Here is a 13,518-nt window from a genome sequence, read left to right on the forward strand (position 1 = left end):
GAAGTCATCCACTACTTCCACAGTTTGTTTGGAAGCACAGATATCTTGTCACAACTCACAATAGTCCCCTCCAGTTATTAAAATCAAGATGCCATAATCAGAATAGTACCACCATCATCTCTCTTAGGCAGAAGATATTTATTGTGAACAGCAATTCTGTTTCATATCTTATTATATCAGTTATGTTTCAAAACAAAGTCAAAATAAGTAAAAAAGATTTGCACCTCATTTGTGTGGAAAGCTAATAAAGAATCAGTTTATAACAGAGTAGGCAGCGCATGACACACAAGAAGTCCCTAATCCCAGACACTCTTGGCTTTTACTCCACGTGGGAGCAAAACAAACTGAAATTGACAAGATCAGTTCTTCCTTCCTACTAGGGCTGTTAAGCGATTAAAAAATTGAATCACGATAATCACACTGTTAAATAACAGAATACCATTTATTTATATATTTTGGATGTTGTCTACATTTTCAAATACACTGATTTCAATTACAGCACAGAATATGATAAATATGAAAATGTAGAAACATCCAAAATATTTAATAAATTTCCATTGGCAGTCTATTGTTTAACAATGCAATAAAAACAGTGATTAATCACTATTAATTTTTAATCACGACTTTTTAAAATCGCATGAGTTAACTGCGATTAATCAAGAGCCTTACTTACTACTAATCTCCAGGTGCAATGGAAGCAACACAGTGAAAATGACAAATATCCTGTTCTCTTCAAATTTACTGCTCTGCTCCTACATGAAGCAAGGTAAACATAAGGAAAAGTAGGATTAACATGAAACAAAGTATTAGGAGGAGGTGGCGGTGACAGCGAGGGAAAGGAGCCCAAAAAACCCAAACACACACAAACTAAGAAATAAGGCAGACAGATAAAAACCAAAATGAGGAAAGGAAGAGGAGGCAAGACACTTAACAGAAATAGAATAGAAAATTAAAAAGTGTTAAATGTTTTGTATATTTGCAATGGCAAACTTCAGAACTGCAAGCAATGTTTCTTTTGCGCTCCAATGTGTCAAAATGTTTACTTTGCATCTGTGGCATGTGGATGCAACTTCATTAGAGAGGGGTCAGTGGAAGGTGTTCTCTCTTTCGTATATAGTGGACATTTCACATCAACTAAGGTGTCTAGAAAATGGATAGATAACATGTCATTTCCTCTCATCTGAACTACAGAGGGTTGCCTCTTTGGCATTTTTTGGTTTTTCAGCAAGACCCACAGATCCCAGTGCAATTCAGGAGGATCACATTCTTGGTAGCAGTGACATGGGGCAGGAAGCAGGTCTGCAAATGAAGGGAAATCCATGAGCTGTACCCACTTCATCCACTCAGTTGTATTCCCAAACTGACACTATATGGATCTTATGCTTCCAAGATATTAACAATAAAAAAGAATTGTAAAAACTGCTGTTTGGAGGAAGTGTGGTCTGATTTTTTCGAGCAACTACAATCATGATATAAAGTTCCATTGTAACAATTTATTTTGAGCTACCACCTGTTTCATCACTACATAACATCATGAATTTGCAACTTACCAGTGGCCTTGACTATCACGATATTCAGTGTTTTTGTTAGAGCCCCAGTTCCAGGAGTCATCTGACGTGAGAATCTCAGCTTTTTAAAAAAATGTCTAGCCCCCATAATTGCAGATAAAAGCTTGAAAGTGTGAATATTAGAGGCTCAAAACTCACAGAAGTAAAATCAAAAGGACCCAAAAAATATTTTAAAAATCATGATTTTAAAGACAAATCTCACAATTTTGGAGGGTCTGACAATTTTTACCACTGTTGACTGTCACCATTAAAAACAACTCTCCAATCAAAAAGATAACTTCAGAGACAAGTTTAGGCTACATGAAATTGTTAATCAACAGTGTTCCAGCCATTGGTAGTTGCTACTACAGTATCCAAAATCTATAGGTCCCAATAGAATACTAGCAGTGAGAAGATCCTAACCTCTAATTCCAACTTTCAAACTAGATCCTTCTGCAGCCATTGACAGGTCACTTTTATACATGCTGCTGAGGGTAGAAGCCTATTTTTAAACTAACTTTTGCCCACACAGGCTTCACGCTAGTTCTGTAAGCTATGAGCACGTTTCCTGGCAATTTGCAAATAATAATTAAGAATGCCAGCCAACTCAGACTGGCTCAAAATAAAAGAAAATTCAACTTTTTTCCACTTCAAGGTGGTACAGAAGAAAAGCATGATCTCACTCTTAACATTTAATAATATTTAGCATCTAAACACACTACGTTTCAAGGCTCTGGATATTATGTACAAACAGAACTTATCTTCACAGGTAAGAATCTTGCCAGCTTTCTGTCACAAGAAAAATTTTGACTCATACCTCCCTGTTCATTCTCTAGTTAGCCAAAACTAGACTAATGGTACTGAAAATATTCATATATTTATCTGACAGAGAAGATATTCTTTTCAGTTAGCCAAAGTGCAATTGAGATATCACAGCTAGAGAAATCAAAAGGTATTTAATTTTACAAAACCATGCATATTTATTTTGGTAACTTTCTTTTTTTGAATACAAAGACGTGGCCAGTAATTCCCAATTTGTTTTATTATTTTTGTTCTATTTAATTTAGACACACTCACAACCACAGCATTTCGATGACTGGTGCCTTTGAGTATTTGTGACACTTGGCTTGTAAGTTATTTAGTACAGTTTCTGTTAACCTTTGAGAATTCCACAAGGTTGCATGTACTGGTGTGATGATTCTCTGTGAAAAATGAAACAGATAACATTGCAAAGTTCATAAACTCTGGTACAAGATGGAGTCAAAACATGAGGAATCTTGATGAAGTGAGGACTTTGAGAGGCGAGAGAAAAGGCCTGGTAAAACCTCAGCCACCTCTTTCCACTACCCATCATCTGTGGGTCTCGGAGAGAAGTCTAAATCAGACTGTACTGACACATAATGATCTTACATTATACACAAAGATCTTCTTACACCCATATGACCTCTTGTACTCAAAGATAATACTAAGGGCCGGAGCCTTGAGACACACTCTGTGCTCCAAATTGTAACTATGGTTTCCTTCCCATTCTACGGCAAGTAAATCGTCTCTCTTCTGTCCAATTTCTCTATGAAGCCTTACAAATGCAATCTCCCAAACACAGAAATTAAATGCTGGTAAGTGCTAGTTTGAACTCAAATCTCTTTATTATCAGTAGTTCATATTTGAGCTAGTGTTCAAAAATCATTTTTTACAAATCCCCAATTCTATGAAGGTTTTAGATGTGCAAAGCCAGCCTTAAAATCAGAGTTCACTACTAAATATTAAATAAACAAATCTGAACAAAACATGCTAATCCATTTGCTCATCACAGAAAACGAGACTCTCTCAAGAGCAGTTCTTTCCTCAAAGCATTTGCCACTGTCTCTCACTTGCACACACTGCTTCGCCCCCACAATCAGTCATCTCTCTCTGTTCTTGATTAATTTAGGTGGTAAGCTCTATGGCAGGGGTCCCCAACAGGGTGCCCACGGACGCCATGGCGCCTGCTGGGGCGTCTAAGTGTGTCCGCGTACTGGACGGCGGACAAGCATCTGCTGAAATGCCGCTGACAAGCTGCGTCATACAGAGGTGTTGCCGCTGAAATGCCACCGGTTTTCGGTGGTATTTCAGCGGCAACACCTCTGGATGATGCAGCTTGTCGGCAGAATTTCAGCAGTGACGCCTACTGATGTTGCTGCTTGTCGGCGGAATTTCGGCAGATGCTCGTCCGTCGCCATGGTCCTACGTGGCTCATCATCTGGCGCCCACCAGACGAAAAAGGTTTGGGACCACTGCTCTATGGGATAGAGACCCTGTCCTTTATGTTGCTTGATTTAGGAGGCAAATAATATCAATTTGGATAGTATGAGGTTTAGGCTTGCCAATCTGTTTGCTCAGAAGATCAAAGTTCTTGTCCCGAATCAGGCTCTACAGAATTTACAAAGGACCCTTGGGGGTATGAGAGGAAGCTTACACTGAGACAGATATAGACTTAAAGACTTTTTATTAAGATAAATGAAGTAGTAATTAAATGGTAAAATAATTAGAGTTACAAAGTTACAATTGTATTACTGCTATTTAAAAGATACATATGGTATTATATGCTACAAAGCATTGATTAATATACTTACACCCTCTCTTGATAACCTGGTGGTGAGAGAGACAGAACCAGCCTCGCCTTTGGTCATTTAGGTTCCTTAATTCTTGAGTGAGAGCAGCAAAGCTTAGAAGAAGCTAGAGCTAAGAGCTATTGAAGTTAACTTAGAGTTTAGTAACTTAAACTTAAAACCTAATAAACAAAACTAAGAACAAAAGCTTAGGGAAACCAAGCTTAGAAAGTTTAAGAAAAATAAGTACAGGCTTCCCCTAGCAAGGTGGGTTACTTTTTTTTTTTTTATTTTATTTTTTTTTAATAGGGCACAGGTGCCTGAAATTTTCTCTTCTATGCCCATACCTCATTTTTTACCCACAAAAGTGTTGGGGAACACTTACTCCATAGGCTAGTATGCTTGTAGATATTGATGACATATACATATATATTAATGACATTAGCTTATAAACACATGTTATTTTTGTTTTCCTGGTTATTTTGATTCTTTCCTTGTGGTGTACCTGTTAAGTTTGAGGGTACAGACTTGGAAACCCACTATGCCATTCTATCATTATTTATTTATTTAGGTGAAAGGTCTCAGACATATGTATGGGTGTTGATTTTGCTATTTGGGTGAAAGGTTTCAGAAACAGATGCACTAACTTTGCCTTAGCTTAACATACAGGATATGGTGTGTAGGTTGCTTGCATTACAGCCAAACTTACTTTAATATAAATTTATAAAAATAAACCAAATACTTGAACTATATGAAAAGATATATATATGCAAGCAAGCAGGTTAATTCTACAGGCGACATGCCCCTCTTTGAGGGGATGGTTTGCAACAATGAACCCCGTCACATAGCTACAGATGTAGGTGGTTAAGTATCTGTGGAGATAGTGTTAACACTATTTTCCCTCGGTTAGGGTGGAGGAAGGGTATTATAAAGATGGTATTTTGGACCCTGGCACTTTTTGGAGTGGGCACCATGTATACATATTTATTTTTCTTAACGTTTGGTGCTGGTTTAGGTTTCTGCTTGGGCCTGTTGGATTTATACTACAGGCATCCTAAAACAAGGAAATAAATTTCAATTGCAATTCCTTGGATAATAACCCATTCTTTTCATTCAAAATTTCTCCCAGCAGTTGCTGCAGGCTTATTACCCTTATTTATTAACTAGGTAATAGTTTGTTTGGCTTTGTCCATATCGTTAGTAATTTGTATGAGGTGAGGGGGTTTTACGAGCCAATAATGACTTTCACTGGAACTCTACCTGGGGGTACATAGACAAGAAAGGTGGGTGTACTTTCGATAGTTAAATCCTGATAGGCTGAGTCGGACTGGATAATGGTAATGTTTTTGAAAGTGGGAACAGGGGAAATAGCTTGATTCCCTATTAAAGTGGGTTGCTTTGGAGTAAAACAAAAATTTGGCTGTGTAAAGGACACTCTAAGGGACCATATTGGTATGTTTTTTGACTGGTAACCACGCAAAACTGGCTATTTACAACATAGGTGACCCTTTTCATTGGAGTTTTTCACTTGGTCAGCCTTACCAAGCATGACAATGATGAATTTTGTAATTTTTTCCCTGCAGTTCACACAAAACAGTGTCTGTTTAAACACATTACACCCACAGATATACTGAGGCCCTTTTTTAGAGCAACAGGCCATTTGCTCAGACTTTTCAGGTCTGAGTTGGAGTGTGATAGACCACCAAGGGAGGTGCATTAATGCATTCCCTATAGATGTCGCCTTTTAAGTGACCTGTAGAATGGCCAGCTATCAATTCCCTGTACACATTCTTGTTTGGGTTTAATGAGACTGTGAATGAGACATACAAGGATCATGCCATTATACAATTTTTAGAAAGAGAACAACTGTTTCGGTAGGGCTGAGGTGTCATATTTCATTTTTTTTAATAACACCCTCTGATAAATGCTGGCATGAATTCAAACATTTGGATTGGGTTTTTTTTCGGCCTTTGAAAACATTTGGGACAGTATCAACTTAACAGTTACTTATTTTTAATTAGGTTAGGAACCTTTTACAATATTAAGGATTGTAATGTATTAGTGATTACACTGCTCTACAGCCAAAATGCTTCTAAAATAAATGTAGTCCAACTTTACTAATTCTGGGTCACTGAGAACGAAAATGATGCTTAAAATTGTTGATTGGCTCTAGTTTTCAAGATATGCTATTGGGTCAGTATATACGACCTTGACTTGGGAATGGCGGAGGATAAGTGAGTTATAAAGGGAAGGGATCTCAATTTAAACCAGAAATGACTAAAATACATCTTTGACTGGATTTATGAATAAATCTATGACTGGGTTTGGACAGTACTTGCTTTTTAGGCAAAACAATGAATGATGCAATCTGAAGCTGGTATTGCATCATACATGATATGAATTGCATCCTGTTATTCCTAGAAGTCGTGGATGATGCAATCATAACGAAGCTTACATCACTCTGCTGAAAAAATTGCCCTAGATCAGCTCTAGAAATCACACAGTGTCATGCTCTCTTATTTGTCAGTGTTTGATTTTGCAAAGGGACACATTTCTGTTTAGCCAAAGTGAGCAGAGATGCCTTGTACTTGTGTGAACAGTGCAGATAACTTCTGCTATGTTTGTGTGAAGTGACTTTTGCATCACAAAAGCGCAGTATAACCACTATGGTTAAGAAAGCCTATCACCTTTATTTTGGCTGCAAAATTGGAGATCAGGACAAGAGGTAGGTCCCACACATATGCTGCAACACTTGTGCAACTAATCTTCGCCAGTGGCTGAACAGGAAAAGGAAATCTATGCCTTTTGCAGTGCCAATGATTTGGAGAGAGACAACAGATCATATCAGCAATTGTTACTTCTGCGTGGTGCCTCCAGTTGGGAAAGGTGTGTCAAAGAAGAAAAAGTGGACTGTGCATTATCCAAACATTCCATCAGCTATACGCCCAGTACCCCACGGAGAAGGACTGCCGGTTCCTGATGCACCAGAATCATTCTCACTTGAGTCAGATGAGGAGGAGGAGGAAGAGGATGAAACTTCTGGTCCTGAACCATCAATGTCACAGGACTCACTTTTCTCCCATTCTCCTCCTCTGAACCACACCTCATAACAGAAGGTGAACTGAATGACCTTGTCAGGGATTTGGAACTACTCAAGAGTAAGGCAGAGCTGTTGGGCTCCAGACTACAGCAGTGGAATCTCCTGGCAGGCTATCAGGGCAAATGGAACCCATCAATGCTTGCAGACTATTGCTGGACTGTGACAAGAGATGCTCCATTTAATGAATACAAGAGACAAGCCAAGAAGAGCCGAGTAGACACTGAATAGGACTAAACTATGTACATAATAGTTTTTTGCCTTTTGCTTCATAATAAATTTTATTTATAGAATCCTTTTGCTGATTTTTAAAGTGTTACATAAACAGGACAGGTGAAATATTATCATGTAAAGCAACCATAAACACATGAAAAGACCTAGGTTTACAATTTATGATTAAAACTCTACTACCTACACAATCTACATAGACATAAAATGTAAAAACTTAAATATCTTAGAAACAGTAGCCAGTTGTTTTAATTGTCATGTGAATTCACATCAAAATACATAATAAATATCACATTTTATCTCTGAAGCAGACGACTTCTCAAAAATTGTAGACCAGTGTTACATTTACAACGCATCTGCAATATGCTGAGCATTTTTTTTTTAAATTTGATTCCTGTGCTGATTATTGTTTAAAGCAATTAGCTGATTAAGTTTACTTTGGGTCTTATTAAATAGTTGGGCTATGTCATGCATGTTATAAACAGTAAATTGCTTTTTCTGTGGCAATCCCTTTATTTCCTGTAACACTGAATTGACTACTTGGTTGGCTTCCTTTTGTAACACATAATTTATATGTTTGTGAATTTTTTACATATTCGCATGGTTTCAAATTGACACTTCTGAACCAAATAGTTCTGTGAGGGATCCTAAACTTTCAAAAAGTTTTAAGCTATGCTTTCTTCTCAAGGTATATGGTTTATGAATTTTATTACCCATCCCCAACAGAACAATATTCTTCACTTGCTGTTAATACACTGCAATCCTATCCACAAGATGTACTGAGAAAAAGGAAGCCACTTTGGTATGCTGACAATAGCTAAATTTTTCTAGATACTAATTAGACAAATTTAACACTACAGGAGTACGCATAAACCAAACCTGATTAATTACTTTCCCTATTATTGGCGTTGTGGTGAGACCACTAGCAGGTTCTGAGTTATTCATTGGACAAGTTATATTATTTAATATTGGATTGTTATAATTATAGTTAATAATTGGATTTCAAACCTTATGTATAAATTTTACATTTAGTACATATTTTTTGCTTTTTGATTTGGTTTGAAAAGTAGCTATAATGAGCACTTTATATTGTTTTTTATTCGTATATTTAAGTTTATGTAAGGTTAAACTTCCGCGCTCCCCTGTTATCAGATTATTACAAATGGCTTTGTTTTTTTAGGTTTTATAAGACATTTCGTGTTTTAGAGAAGTTGAATTTGTTGGTGAGGAGGTATAGGTTTTACATCCTTCCTCCTTTGAGTTACTATTTAAGGGCCAAATTTTTTTCCAGCCACTGGATGGCAACAAGATTACTTTAACCACCTGATATTTAAAGGTGGCATCTTTCCCTTTAATTTCCTTAACCTGGTGGATAGGACTGTGGATAAGTTTTAGGTTGAGTATAATAGTCCTTTCTTTGGCGTTGGTATGTTTTGTTTTACATGCTCAGTCAATTAAGCACAACCGTGTGGTCTGGTTTTACGAGGTTGTAACAGTTCAGTTTCAAATTTGTGATTTTGACTTAGTTTTACCCTTAGAGCAATAATAAGGGTGTAGTACATTAGAAATATTAATGTTCATTTTATGGTTACAGTTTGCTGGACTTTAGCTGTTGTGATTTTGTTGGATGTTGTTCACTTAAGTTCTGAAGAGGAAGTTGCTTTTGCAACCTGAATGACTGATACAACTTTAACTGATTAGCATGGTAGAATTTATTTCTATTACACTTGCCTTTTGTTATCTTAATTTTATATACTGCTGAACTGAGTTTATTGATGACTCAGAAGGGTCCGATTCATCGGTTACACAGCCCATGCTTTGGTGCTTTAAATGATAACAGCATTACTTGGTCCTTAACCTTCCAAGTATTCTCTCTTTGTTTTTTGTTAAAGTAGGCCTTTGCCTTTTGTCTGGATTTTCCCAATTTAGCAGCTCCCTAAACTCCCTAGATACCAGCATTGGCAAGTGGACCTGATTTAAACGTTCCTGCAGATTCTGCAGGTAGGTATTCATTTTTATTTTTTTTAATTGAGTGCCACTAATGTGCCAAATTAAATGTTTTGGTAATTGCATCGTTTGGCCTGTTATTACTTCAAAGGGTATCTTATTAGTAGATGCAGCCAGTGTCGCTCTCAATGTCATTAAAGGCATTAGAGGCATGAGTGTGTCCCAGTTATGCCCATTGGCATTAACCAGCTTTCTTAACATTACTTTTATAGTTTGATTGGTTTGTTTCACCGTCTCAAATGACTGTGGTCTGTATGGGACGTGTATTTTTTGTGGGACTTCCATTAATTTAAGGCCGTCCCTAAAGAACTGTCCAGTGAAATGTGATTCCTGATTTGATTTTACTTTTACAGGGATCCCACACTGAGAGAAGACTTCCTCTACTAGGATCTTGGTGGTGGCTTTTACAGTATTGGCCTTAAGAGGAAATGCCTCTACCTACTTTGAAAAAGGACTGATAACTACTAACAGGTACTGGTTACCTCTTTGAGTCCTTGAAAAAAGGACGTATAAAGTCAATCTGCAAAGCCATCCAAGGAACTTCATACACCTGAGATTTTAATGGCGCATTTCTTTTGGATGGAGTTGGATTGGCTGGGTACATGCCAGATAGTTATTACAATATTGTTGCACGTTCATTTTAAGAAGTGGCCACCATTCCACAGATGCAAGACACTGGACAGTTTTCTGCACTACCTGGTGTTCTTCTGCAGGAGTGTCATGAACCATGTACATTATTTTCCTCCATAAGTGAGCTGGAACTACCAATATAGGGAAAAGGACCTCCTGTACACATGAGAACTTCATTTACTACCTGAAAATGCTGCTTATATTTTTTTGTACAAAGGATTTACTGTTAGTGACTCTTTTTCTTTTGTTTTGGATTACTTTCACTATGTTTATATTTGATTTTTGCATTTTTTTAAATCCGGTATGTTAGCCTAAACAACTTCAGTAGCAGCAATAGGGCATTTGGGACTAGTGGTAGTAACAGAATATTTCTGATTTTATTTTTTTTTTAGAATTTTCCTGACTGGGCTTTTTTGGGGGTTAATTTATTAGTCTTTCCATTTTTTTTCCATTTTTTGTAGCATAGGGTTCTAATTTTTAGTGAGCTTTTATTTTTATTTACTTTAATTGGACACCCTAGAACAATGATTGTTCCTTCGAACTAGTGGATGTATTTAACCAGCGATGCATACCTGACAGGTGAGCCATCAGAAGATGTGAACACATTTGTTTCCCAACGTGGCAGAAACTTTGTGAGAGAACTGCATACCCATGTGGAGTCTGAAAACAGATAGATACTTTGGTATGTGGTGGTGCTGGAGAACTGCACAAATATTCCAACACACAAGCCACCGCTGCTAATTTAGCATATTGAGCCAAATGTGGAATGCATGACTATGCCTTCTTCCAAGGTTCTTCTTTTTTCTCAGGAGGAACTGCACAGCTTCCAAATCTGATATAAGGTTGCCTTGATGGTAATAACTAGAACTGTTAGCAAAGAAAAGATACCTTTAACGGAATCTGTTTCCTGGATTAAATGGTTGGAAAAGCTTTTTTTTCCCCTCCCCCCTTAGTTTTAATTGATTTAAGATTGGGATATACATGCGGCTTCCCTTGGTACCGTAGGGAAGTTGGTAACAAAGATGGTGTTCTAACAGGTTTTACTGCAATATTTTTTTCTTGCAGCAGCAATGCCCAGTGGGCTAGGCGAGCATTTGAGACTTGCCCATCTTTTACCCTATTAGACGGTAAGAACTGAAGGGGAGTATGCGATGAGTGTCATATGATCGAACTGAAGCCAATCAGAAAAGAAAAGTGTTGTATGACACAACTGGTGGCCAATACGTACTTTTTACAATTGTCATACTTAAGTTTAATGGATGACATTAAACATGAGGTATAGACCACAGGTTTGATTTTTCCATGTTCTTTTTTTTGTGAAGCCACAGCCGCTAACACATTAACACTCACTGTTAGCTCAGATGATAGGGTATCTTAGGATATAGAGTGATCAACACCAGGGCCTTGACAATGGCCTGTTTTAGCTGGGATACTGCTTCCATGTGTTGCTCAGTCCATTTCCACTGAACATGTTTTTTTTAAGACAGTTGATACAAGGGACCTGCAATGGAAACAAAATTGGGAATGAAATCCCTGTGGTACCCAGTTAAAACCTGTGGTACCCAGTTAAAAGGATTTTAAAGCCGCTGGATCCTTTGGTAAAGGCAATGTTTGGATTACATTCACTTTTTGTTGTGCTGGGGTTCTACTCCATTTTGTCAGGGTGAGGCCTAAGAAAGAGACACGGTTGGCCATTAGCTGTGCCTTGGCCGGACTGCATTTTAGCCCTGCTTTAAGATCTACAGGAGCTTTTCAAATGCTCCTTTTTGGTCCATGCTGCCAAACAAAGGTTATTTACGTATTGAAACAGAACAGTTGGTTTAGAAAATTGCAACAGTACCCACCTTATTTGCGCATTGAATAAAGCTGGAGAATTTGTATACCCCTGGGTTAAACGTGTCCAGGAATATTGGACCCCCCTGGAAACTAAATGCAAAACAGTGCTGTGAAATGCAGGCCAATGGTAATGTCCAAAAGCTGTTACTGATGTTAAGGACAGTAAACCATACAGCCTCTGGATTAAAGGACTTGATTAGATCTGGCATCTTGGCCACTGTAGAGGCACAAGTGGGTGTGACCTGATTCAGGCATTTGTAATTAATTGCGAGATGTCAAGAACCATTTGAGTTTTTTACAGGTCAAATAGAGGAACTGGCAGTGGAAGTACATTTACGTAGTACTCCCTGTGTCAGTAAAGACTTGATAGTCTTTCCTATGAATGGGTTTGGATAGTTTGGGTAAGGATATTGTTTTGGGGCTGATATCTCCCCTTCTTCCGCAACAATAGTGACTGCCATATATCCACAATTATGTTTGCATTTAGCAAAGGCATCCACATACTTGCCAAGTAAAGCCTGTAACTCAGGTTGGTCTGCATGATTAGTTACTATTTTGTTCAAATTATTCCCTCAAGTTCAGAGTTCCCCACTGGAGACACCATGCCATACTCAGGTATGATAACTGGTGAGTTATCCTTTGCCTGTTATACAGTAAGACACAACAATTGGTTAACCAAATTAAGAACACATTCCTGTTTGTATAGGAAATTAGTTCCTAATAGGCAATTTCCCGGGTTTCCTAAGTTCATTAACGCAAAGGTATGAACCTTTCTTAGGTGACCTATCTGTACTTTAATAGGTTTAGAAAGTGTGGTGGTAACTTGATTGCTTGCAAAAGCTGAAAGTGTTTTTGTATGCCCTGATAACAGAGAAGAGGATCTAGGATCCTTGACATGTATAATCCTAATTGCTGCCCCAGTATTTATAATAAAATTCCTGTGGAGGCCCCCTATCACTGCAGATACTGTGGGTTTCCTGCTTGCATCCCAGCCTAAAGGGGCTATGACTACGCTTGGGGCTGGATGGCATTATACTGAGTAACTGTTGAGCATGCAGACAAATAATCTATGGGTTTTCCTTCTATCTCTTCAGAGACAGCCAACTCTGGAGGAGGAGAGGCTGTCCACCAGAGAGAAGGAAATGGGCCAACGGCGAGCACTGGACGGTTTGAGGGTGCTGGGCCTTGGCCTTCCATTATTAGCTCATTCACACGTGCTCGGAGTTCCCAGATATTCCATTACTGAGCCTCAACCATTTGCTGCAGTGTCTTAAAGCTTATTACAACTGAGTCCTCATTTCTGTGGGGAGGTGGTGACTTGGATCTCTGCAGGCGTGAATTGTTTTGGGCGACATCTGAAAAGAAAGGAACACAATCCCGGGCCACTACATGGAGTACAAACACATAACTCTGTCAAGCGGCACGCCCATTTGAAGGGCCAGTATAATGATGTGGGTTAAGGTCATTCTGCCAACACTGGTACCTAGGGAATTTAGGAACACTGCAGCCTAACCCTGGGGGCCCCTTAATCCTTACAGTGGGATTAGCTCATGGTTCCTGAAGTATTGCAACAGGGGCTTCACAG

The 13,518-nt window shown here is 38.3% G+C and overlaps 2 protein-coding genes across 7 annotated transcripts in view; both read right to left on the minus strand.

Moving 5' to 3' along the window:
* RPS6KA5 (ribosomal protein S6 kinase A5) overlaps positions 1-13,518 on the minus strand; it is a 669,794-nt gene that overhangs the window by 466,066 nt on the left and 190,210 nt on the right. The gene's annotated exons all lie outside the window — the stretch shown is intronic.
* Positions 1-13,518, minus strand: part of TTC7B (tetratricopeptide repeat domain 7B) — a 330,755-nt gene that overhangs the window by 312,523 nt on the left and 4,714 nt on the right. The window contains exon 2 of one of the 6 annotated variants that reach the window (XM_050953237.1): positions 11,448-11,598. The exons of the other annotated variants lie outside the window; for them this stretch is intronic. The gene's annotated coding sequence lies outside the window, so the exon portion shown is untranslated. The remainder of the gene's footprint in view (positions 1-11,447; positions 11,599-13,518) is intronic. 6 annotated transcript variants of the gene reach the window in all.

Source organism: Gopherus flavomarginatus, chromosome 5 (genome assembly GCF_025201925.1).
Source record: "Gopherus flavomarginatus isolate rGopFla2 chromosome 5, rGopFla2.mat.asm, whole genome shotgun sequence".
Classification (NCBI taxonomy): domain Eukaryota; kingdom Metazoa; phylum Chordata; order Testudines; family Testudinidae; genus Gopherus; species Gopherus flavomarginatus.